Below are 11,515 nucleotides of genomic sequence, written 5' to 3'. Positions count from 1 at the left end.
TCCCTTCTCAGACTGCAAGTATCATAGCACAGGAAAGGGTATCAAAAGGAACTCTTGATGTAGCTCCCATAATTCTAAACTCCATTAAAATCCTCTGTTTTCTTTTCCCCCAATATTGTAAAATTCAAATATGATGGCCTTGCATATGATTGTTAAAAATGGGTCTTCTTTGGGCCTCTACTATGTCATTTTCTTTTCCAATCCATTATTCACACTCGACAAAATGATCTTTTAAAAATGTAAATGATATAACATTAACATTAAGTTTCCCTCAGCAAATACGCGGAATCATTACCTTATTTTTAGAGTCTGCACAATCTGGCTTTCTACCCTCCATCCACTTTGATATTCTTTCTGTTCCTGGAATGTGCCATGTCCTTTCTCTTAGTTTAAGGCTTCACATATGCTATTCCATCAGCTTGAAACAGACTTTCTTCAGCCTTCTCCGCTTTCCTAACTTATCCCTAAAGTCTCAGATAAAATGTCCCTTTTTCAAAGAGGCTTCCCTTACCATCCAGGCTAATTGACATCTCTAATATGAATTCTCGTAAGCCCCTGTGCCCTCCATTATTATGCTTAACACATTTCATTCTGATTCCAGAATGGGAAGCAGGAAATAAGTATGTTTTATTTACTGTTGCATAGTGCCTGGCACAGAACAAGTTCTCAGTAATTATTTAAATGAAATTATTCAATAGTATGTTTGGAGTTTAATCACTCAGATCTATGTATATAGTTAGCTTTGATTCAGTAACAAGAATTAGCTTTAGAAAAGTGACACAGACTTTTTTTATTTCTTATATAGCATTCCACATTATTTCATTTTTCTCCTATGAAAAAGAGTATTTTTTTCCAAAAAGAGGCTTTTTATAAAATGGCCTCAGATCTTTGAAACTGCCCATTTTTTTAATTTTCCTAATCACATCACATCTCTCCCCATCATTAAATTGTTGTTCTTGAAAGACCATCTTTCCAAAATGGAGTACAGAAGATCCATACATTCTTGTTAATACTTGGCCCTCTGGATTTTGTAGTTTTAAATTACCAGAGACAGGTTGTAGCATTTAAGAATTAGTGGAAACAAACACTGAATTTGGAGGACTATGAATCCTCTGGGCTGATCAAAGTTGTTATAGTCTCATGGTCACCATGTCTCAATTATGTCAAACAAAAAGCATCTCTCCTTTGGACTGTAGAATCAATAGTGGAACTAAAACATCAGTGATGGTTTAGATATTTACAGTAGCTGAACATATTAGTTCTGTTGCATGTTAGTGCATTTTGTTAATCTTATTTTCATCAATAACAAGCTCCATTACAAATTGATCTGATGTACCTATTAGAACATCTCTTATGTGGTGTACCACAACTATTATGTACTCGGCTAGTATTTTTTGATCAAGATTAGTTAATATTCTATACTGTGAAAACACACTGTTCAAAAAGGAAATATCAGTGGTCAAAGTTCATAAGATATTTTGTGTTTTAAAATGTAGTACATTCATTTATGTGACTTTCAGCAGTCTTTTATAATCTAGTGAAACAATATTTGCTTTCACAGTCAATCATCTCTCATGAGAGAGAAGGAAAAGTACAACACAGCTAAATACTGGAAATATTGCTTATCTCCACTCTGAAAGTATATCCCACCATATTGAAAAACAGTAAACAAATATACATGCTTTATTTGATTTAACAGGATAGACAGATGGATCTTAAGATGTACCTACACTATATTGAAGCACTGAAGTTCCTTGTACATGCTGTTTAGAGACTGTGTTGAAATTATTGTAGATCCAACAAGGTTTTAAACATTTCAGTTGTGTCTAAATGTAATTTTTAAAAATGTTTATTTATTTATTTTGAGGGTGGGGAGGAGCAGAAAGAGGTAGAGAGAGAATCCCAAGCAGGTTCTGTGCTGTCAGCGTGGAGCCTGATGGGGGGCTTGGTACCATGGTGTGAGATCATGACTTGAGAGGAAATCAAGACTTGAACACTTAACTAAATGAACCATCCAGGCACCCTTAAATTTATTTTTTTAATTTTGTATATATTTTTTTAAAGTTTATTTATTTTTGAGAGAGACAGAGACAGAATGTAAGTGGGTTGGGGCAGAGAGAGAGGGACACAGAATCTGAAGCAGGCTGCAGGCTCTGAGCTGTCATCACAGAGCCTGACACGGGGCTCAAACCCACCAGCTGCAAGATCATGACCTGAGCCAAAGTCAGACGCTAAACCGACCGAGCCACCCAGGCGCCCCTAAATTTAATTTTTTTTAAGTAACCAATGATAAACTTTGTTTTTAATATAAAACTTTTCAAAACATAGTCTGAAATTTTGTGCATTCATAATACTGTGTGTTGTTGTTAAGGGATAGTTTGATATATCAAACTATATATATATATATATATATATATATATAAATATATGTAAAATATTATCTTAAAGGGCAAAGAATTAGTACTGAGAACAAGAAAATTACCCTTTTTGGATGAAAGAATGTCACAGCAGCAAACACACTTATTTATATTTTTTTCCTCCATTTTGTTTTTCATTGGTAGAGGAAAATTGTGGGAACTCATAATGATTGGGGATGCTAGAAAAACAACTTCATACCTTCTCTTTGGTATGATTTGGAAGCAGTCTGGTCTCTTGTTAGAAAGCCATATTTGCAAGATTTTTTTTTTTTTCAGACAGGCCCAAAAGGTTGTAATGATGTAGCGGACATTTTTTTTTTTTTTATCCTAAATCAAGAATTCTCATTCTCAATCCTGAGAGTAAAACAAAGAGAACATAGGTTAAAAATTAGCATATTCGTCTAGGATTACTAATAATGAAATCTTACTTTAGATAGAATTTCATATTTATTTAAATTTTATTTTATATATGTGCTGTCATTTTAAACTGATAAGAACAGATACTACACTTGATCTTAGCCAAAAGGCCGAGAAGCGATGTGCTGTCATTTTAAAAATGTGATTTTTCACTGCAATTTAGTGGTTAAAATTATGTATTTTAAGAAGATGTTCATCATTTGCAACAATATTAAGTTTAAAAATTATGCCATCAATTACATTCTTTCTCTATGAGAACCATGGCAATGGTAAGCATTGCTCTTTGGCCATGAGAGTGCAGTTAACACATCCAACGAATTGGTGATAATTTATCTAAATTTCCAGCAAAGTACCTTATTGGTAACTGCCTGTTGAAATCCGGTTTAATAAATACAGTACTCAAGTATTTTCCCCTCCCAAGAGCTGTAGTTAATGAGGATAAATAATTTGCAAGCCATTTTTCTTCATAGGAGTTCTTTCTTCATATGAATCCAACTCGTGAAAATACCTCATTCATTTCAAATTACCTGGACTACTCTCCTCTACAACTGTCATTCTTTTACACCATTGTACTCTAAATATCATTCAATAATCTAGGAAAAGATGAATAAAACCAGACAAAACTCTTGCCCTCTTTCTTGCCCTCTCTCTCTTTATATATATATATATACACATATATATACACACACACACATACAGATATAAATATACACATACATACACATATACATAAACAAATGAGGGTTTATGGGGAGGGTTTTTTTTCGAATTTTTAATAATTAATAAGAATAAAGATATGTAAAAATTATAAATTAGAATTCCTGGACAAAATGGTCAATTTTCTAGAAAAAAAAATAACATAAAAACATAAGTTAAAGGTTTCCCAGAATAAAAAACATAAAACAAACCAATGACTATAAAACAGGTTGGGAAAAGAAAAGTTTAAAGTAATTGCCTGAAAGATAACTCAGGTCCAAATGTTTTTATAGCTATATTTTCTTAAACCTTTAAGAAACTGGAAATTCCTGCACTTTCCAAACTTATATTACCAGAAAATAAACTCTTCAAGGACACAAAGTTCATTTTCACAACCAGCATAACAGCATAACTCTGATGTATAACTTTGGCAAAGATAACCCTTATTACAAACACACTACAGTCTAATCTTATTTATGAATATATGTGTGTGTGTGTGCATGTTTGTGTTTGTATACACATATATGCATACTAAACAATGAAATAATACAGGTGAGTATTATCTAATTGTGGAGCTGTAGAAGGACATTCTAAGCATGACTTCTAAAGAAAAACTATATAAGAAAAATTAAATATTTGATAGATTTGATTACATACAACTTAAAAACAAATTAAATTAATATCACTAAAAGCAAAAAATGGCAAACTGAGAAAATAATTGAAAAATAAATAGCAGAAAAAGGGTTAATATTTTCAACATATGAATATAACTTGCATACCAATTAGAAAACATGAGGCATTTCAGGAGAAAACTGAACAAGGGACAGTTTTTATAAATTTGTAAAAATTATAGAAAATTTATAAATATTTTCAATTAACCTATGGAAAAATAGTTAACCTCCAAATAAATCAAAATTCAAATTAAATGATGAGATAGTTTTTTCTAGCAAACAAGGAAAAACATTTTTTAATTTTTTTTAACGTTTATTTATTTTTGAGACAGAGAGAGAGACAGAGCATGAACGAGGGAGGGGCAGAGAGAGAGAGAGAGACACAGAATCGGAAGCAGGCTCCAGGCTCTGAGCCATCAGCCCAGAGCCTGACGCAGGGCTCGAACTCATGGACCGCGAGATCATGACCCGGGCTGAAGTCGGATGCTTAACCGACCGAGCCACCCAGGCGCCCCTGGAAAAATATTTTTAATATACAGGTAGTTCTGGCAAGAATATTCTAAAAATTGGCACTCATGTACACTGGCAACGAAGTGTAAATCAGTACAGATTATCTTGAGGGAAATTTAGCAATATGTATGAAAAATCTTAAATAGCTTTACTCCTTAGTAAATCCACAGATTGAAAATTATTTTAAACAAATAATCAGACATGTAGAAAAACATACTCTAGAGGATGTTTACTACAACATTATTCTAATATTAAATATTTGAAATCATTTAAGTATTTAAAAATTGGGAATTATTTAAATAAGCTTTGATGCATAGAAATGATAGGATATTGATGCTATTAAAAAGCATATTTTAAAATAATATTTAATGACATGGTAAATGTACATAATTTAATTTTAGGTAAAAAAAGCAGACTATAAAACAGAATTTGAATGATTTTATGGTGTTTATATACACATCAATATATAGAAAATGCTAAATATATACAATTATTAAACATTTTTATTATTTTTTTTATTTTAGAGAGAGTATTGAGCAGGGAAGAGGGGCATAAGGGCAGAGAGAGAGAGAATCTGAAGTAGGCTCCACCCTCAGCATGGAGCCTGACATGGGGCTGGATTCTAAGACGCTGGGATCATAACCTGAACCAAAATCAAGAGTTGGGCGCTCAACCTACTGAGCCACCCACGTGCCCATATATACAATTTTTTAACAGTGTTTATGTCTGTGGTGGGATTTTGAGTAGTGTCTATCTTTGTTATTTTTTTCTTTCAGAAAAAAATTTCTTTTAGAAAAATATTTGGGGGCAGTTTGTAATTGCACCAAAAAATGCATTATCTATGAATAAACCTAACCAAAGAGGTAAAAGATCTATATTCTCAAAAATAGAAAACTTATGAAAGAAATTAAAGAGTACACAAAGAAATGGAAAAACATCCCATGCTCATGAATTGGAAGAACAAACATTGTTAAATGTTTATATTACCTAAAGCAATCTACACATTTATTGCAATGCCTATCAAAATAACACCAGCAATTTTTTTTTTGTAGAGCTAGAACATACAATCTTAAAATCTTCAATGGATATTTGCTACTTTTGTTATTTTAAAAATAATGATTCAGAATGTTTATATTGAATTCCTGAAATTAACTCCTCCATGGAAATCTCATTAACAAACATAATATTAATCCATTCAGAGCCTACATAAAACCAGTGGGGTACTCAAAATTCATAACTCAGTAGGAATAAAGAGAATAATACTTTAGAAATCTCAAAGCCTTCAAAGCAACAAAGGGTCAGCTCAAATAAATATTCTTTATAGTATATTGGTGAAGACCAAGTACAGGTAAGAAAAAGATAAATTGTAGAAGTATGAACATAATTATATAAATCAACATTAAGGAATTAGTGCAATTTTTTAGATCCCTAACTGTTTGAGAGATCACATTTTACTATTTCCTCCATCTTTTGTTTTTTCTTTAGCTTTTTTTTTTTACGATGCATTATATTTTTTCCTCAGATCCACTTTTCTGTGAGAATTGATTTGATCACTTAGCATTGCATTATCAGGAGTAAGCCCACTAGACCATGCATTCAAGGTAATTTCATTATACCTGTGAAGTGTAATTGAAGAATTGAGTTTTCAACGTTAGAAGATCCTAGCTTGGTCAACTGAGATGTAATCCTATTTAATAGTGTCATTGATAGCATTCATTTAAAACTACAATGTCAAATTCTGGGGGGAAAGAGACCTTGAATGAAATTAGTTTCTAAAGGAACATGGACGGTAACACGTGACTTTTTTCTCTCAGAATTGATGACAGTCTTAAAATGTCAGATCTTCCTGCATTTAAATAGCATATTCATAAAAAATGAGCTATTTTTGTATATCATAAGAAACACACACACGCGCGCACGCGCACACACACACACACACACACACACACACACAGTTAGTCATAGAGCTTCCAGAGGACAAGTACGTACTTTATCTTTTCTTTATATTATCAGAAAATAGCTGAAATATACCCTACAAAATGGCTTTTACAACATTGGCAGAGAGAAAAATGGCCAAAGCGATTAGATTAAAATTCTAATAACTGAGATTAACATACAATTTAGTTTTCAGTATTTTAACTTTAGCTCTTTACAATAATTTTTTTTAATTTTTTTTAACATTTATTTATTTTTGAGACAGAGACAGAGCATGAACGGAGGAGGGGCAGAGAGAGAGGGAGACACAGAGTCGGAAACCGGCTCCAGGCTCTGCTCCGTCAGCACAGAGCTCGACCGCGGGGCTGGAACTCACAAACCGCGAGATCATGACCTGAGCCGAAGTCGGCTGCTTAACTGACTGAGTCACCCAGGTGCCCCTCTTTACAATAATTTTTTAAAAAAGCAAAGCTATGGGGCATAATGAAATCATTTTATTCCCATTATAGAGACTGAGTGACACGTATTTACTATAAGAACTAATTGGTACAACATTAAATTTAAAGGAATTTTGTAGGTGGCTACAATTTGGAGCATGCATTATGTTTTTCCTTCACAGAACAAGAGTGAAGTAAAAAATATGATTAGCACTGAAGTGAAATGGACAAGAAGCATATTTTAAGATGAACAAATTTATCTTTTCTCATTTGCAAATAATCAAAAGCTGTTGAAGACAAATACAGGAGACATGTCTTCTTGAATGAACACATTTTTGTGGAAAATCAAAGTGAGTGTGTGTGTGTGTATGTGTGTGTGTAGAGGACAGGGAGATGGAGGAGGAGAGGAATAACATTTGAAACAGAGAGTCAGCAAGGGGCAAGAAATGGGTGGAAGGTTGAAAGATTAAATAATAAATATCCATTCAGGCTATCATTTCCTTAAATCATCTAAACAGCTGTAACTAGATAATCATCAAGTCAGCAGATCAGGCCAAGGATTTGTGATTTAGTCACTGTAACATATGGTGGAAACTTCACATATTCCTTGGTACTTACTGCATCTAATGCTACTAGGTAAAATATCTTGCAAAGGCTACCTTAGCAATTATTGTTTTATATTTCCAAAAAACCAGTTGGCAAAACACCATACTAAGAGCCCACATGAATGATAATGTGAAAGTTAGTAGTTTGGAACCTAAGAAGATAAGTGGATGGACTGAAACTTTTTGAGAACAATGGAAGTGAAGTGTAAATGCCAAATTGATTTTAATATTGACCCAAGTTCATCCAATGGTTTAGGTACATGCATCACTGTAGACATCTCAGGTATGTTATGAGTGCTACTTAATATTGACTCATATGTGAGACTCATTTGGTTCAGAATTTAAGAAGATGCCCAATCTCTCTCTGTCCCTTTCTCTGTCTTTTTTCTCTCCCCCCACCCACACACGTTTTCTCCAACTCAATTATGTGGGAAAATATATGCCTTCAAAATATATTATAATAGGGAGATAATGTGAGGAGAAAAATCAGAGCAAATAGAAAGTGCTACAAAGAGTTTTGGGTCAACCTCTTTATGTATCTCAATTATATCTTCTTTCCCTTCGACCTCTACTACCCCTACCCTAACCATCCAATTGGATGTGTTCTCTTATTCTTGTGATGTAGAGACCAGTAGCAGAAAGTAGGGATAGATTAGAAAATAGATGATTTGAAAAAGGGATATTTTTCACTTTGGTATAATCAGAAAGTTGAGTTCAACAACATTTTTTGTGTGCCTATTAAATTTCAAGACAGTGTTGGGAAATAAGGGTACTAATGTAAATACATATATAGGCCTTGGTATCAAGGACTTTATAATTTAGAAAGGGTAGAGAGAAAAATAGTTAATTTCATTTTAATGTGGTAATTGACAAGATGAACTGTAAACTCCATGAAGGCAGTAGTTATGCTTAATGCTGCTCACTTGTATATCCTGATTATCTAGCACATTTTCTTACACATAGTGAATTCTCAATAAATGTTAAATAAGTAAACAGAAGTGTATGACAGTCATTATGGCAACAGAGAAGAGGGCAGATCACAACAGGTGATTTAGGGTGAGGTTTTTGGAAGGGATGATGGCTGAACTGAAACTTATTAACAATTTGCCAAGTTAAAAAAAGAAGTGGGAAGGCTCTAATCAGAAAGAATAGCACAATAATAAGTAAAACGTAAGAAATAGGATGTTGTATATTAAAAAAATATATAAGAAGTTTGGTAATACCAGATATACACCAACAACACTGGGGGAAGGAGGAAGATGACAGCAAAGTAGGAGGACCCTAGGCTCATCTTGTCCCATAAACACAACAAGATATCTATCAAATCATCTTAAATACCTCAGAAATCAACCTGAGGACTTACAGAACAAACTCCACAACTAAAAGGAGAGAAGAGGCTGCACTGAGGAAAGTAGGAAGTACAGATACACGGTTTAGGGAGGAAATGGATTGTGGGTGCTACAGAAAGGAGGGAGCTATAGTCACAGAGAAGGGAAGAGAGAGGAGCACACAGGGCAATGCACAAGTAGAACATTTCCATAAAACCATGCAAATTGAAAATGAGAGGGGCTGAATTTTGGTAAGTTGTCAACAAGTGGGGCTTAAAGCCTGGAGTTTTAAAGGTCAGTAGTCTTGGCTGAGATAAATCGTGGAGGGCACCATCTTGCTCCTGGAAAGAAAGCAGGCAAACAACTGTGAGGGAACACCGCATGGAAACAGTGATATGAACAATACATGAGGAACAGACGGGGAGATTATTTACTCTTCTCTGAGCATATCCTGAAGAGGCAGCATTCATGGAGACACCTCTCTGGGGGAAAAAGGAGCTGTCTAGCACCATTTCAGCATACATACAGAATAACCTGTAGGAAGCAGTGCAGTATGGACACTGGCTGCTTAACTTGCCTATGTCCTCTGCTCTTTTTTTAAATTTTTAAATTTTATTTTTATTTTATTTTTTATATTAAATATAATTTATTGTCAAATTGGTTTCCATATAACACCCAGTGCTCATCCCAACAGGTACCCTTCTCAATACCCATCACCCACCCTCCCCTCCCTCCCACCCCCCATCAACCCTCAGTTTGTTCTCAGTATTTAAGAGTCTCTTATGGTTTACCTCCCTCCCTCTCTACCTTTCCCCCCTTCCCCTCCCTCATGGTTCTCTGCTAAGTTTCTCAGGATCCACATATGAGTGAAAACATATGGTATCTGTCTTTTTTTGACTGATTTATTTCACTTAGCTTAATACTTTCCAGTTCCATCCATGTTGCTACAAATGGCAAGATTTCATTCTTTATCGCTGCCAAGTAGTATTCCATTGTATATGTAAACCACTGCTTTTCTTAGTCAAGCTTGCTTTATACCCAGCACTGAAACCCCCGCCCCCATCCACCCTCAGAAGACCAGCAGAAACCTTTCCCACACCAAGCACTGTTCCCTGCTCCCTCCAGGCACATCTGCACTAGGGCAAGTTGACCTGAGAATCAGAGCAGCAGGCTCCTCCAAAAAGACCAACACAAATTATTTCCATGAGCTTGGTCTACTGATCATAGTGTGATGCAATATTTCAGGTTTAGAGGAAACTATAACTAACTTCATTTGAGATTTTTGTTAGTTCACTTGTTTGTACATTTTTTTTTCAACTTTTTTTTATTTTATTTTTGGGACAGAGAGAGACAGAGCATGAACGAGGGAGGGGCAGAGAGAGAGGGAGACACAGAATGGGAAACAGGCTCCAGGCTCTGAGCCATCAGCCCAGAGCCCGACGCGGGGCTCGAACTCACGGACCGCGAGATCGTGACCTGGCTGAAGTCAGACGCTTAACCGACTGCGCCACCCAGGCGCCCCAACAACTTATTTTCATTAAAATAAATATAGTGAAATGTAAGCAAAAATACAACACACACACTGAAAGTATTTGCAACACATATAATTGTCAAAGGCTGACACCAGAAATCCTATAAATTAATAGGGAAAGAACAAAAAACACAAACAGAAAAACAGGTGAAAGGATATTAAGTCATTTCACAAAGGATAAGAAAAATGGATGTGGCTGGTAAATATATACAGAAAGGCTTTACTTAATTAATAATATAATAATATATGATAAAATATAATAATTATAATATAATAACCTTAAAGAGATATCATATTATACTCATTTGAATGGAAAAAATGTTGAGAAAATTTTCCAATACCAGAAGATATGACCCCACAGAATCTTGGTAATGTTGCTGGTGAGAGTATAAGTTGGTATGACAACTTTGGAAAACAGTTTGCCATTATCTTGTAAAATTGAATGTTCATATACACTATGACTCAGCAATAACACTTCTAGGTATATGACCCCCAATATTTCTTATTTATGTATTTATTTATTTATTTATTTATCTATTTACTTACTTATTTACATATTTTATAGAGAGCATGAGCCAGGAAGAGGGGCAGTGGGAGAGAGAGAGAGAGAGAGAGAGAGAGAGAATCCCAAGCAGGCTCCATGCTCAGCGGGGACCCCAATAAGAAGCTAATCCCACAAACCTGGGATCATGATCTGAGCCAAAATCACTCAACCAACTGAGCCACCCATGTGCCCCTACCCCCCCCAATATTTCTTGTACAATCACAGAATTATACATAACAACACTATTTGTAATAGAGAGGAGAGTGGTGTAAAAAGAAAGTAAAACAAAACAGTCACAATAAGAAAAACAAAAGACTAGAAACAATTAAAAACCTATTATCAGGAGGATAGATACATTTTCAGTGCAAAAAAGCAAGACCCAGAAGATTGCATAGAATGATGCATTTTTATGAAATGCAAATAC

At 34.6% G+C, this 11,515-nt stretch overlaps 1 pseudogene; it reads right to left on the bottom strand.

Moving 5' to 3' along the window:
* Positions 1-2,850: 2,850 nt before the first annotated feature.
* Positions 2,851-2,956, bottom strand: LOC124509730 (uncharacterized; annotated as a pseudogene).
* Between the last annotated feature and the right edge of the window lie 8,559 nt (positions 2,957-11,515).

Source organism: Lynx rufus, unplaced genomic scaffold, assembly GCF_022079265.1.
Source record: "Lynx rufus isolate CCGP_SWC_20201006 ecotype Redwood Valley unplaced genomic scaffold, mLynRuf1.p SCAF_14, whole genome shotgun sequence".
NCBI classification, from domain to species: Eukaryota; Metazoa; Chordata; class Mammalia; order Carnivora; family Felidae; genus Lynx; species Lynx rufus.
The sequence above is the reverse complement of the archived record's forward strand: the minus strand, read 5'-3'. Positions and strand labels throughout refer to the sequence as shown.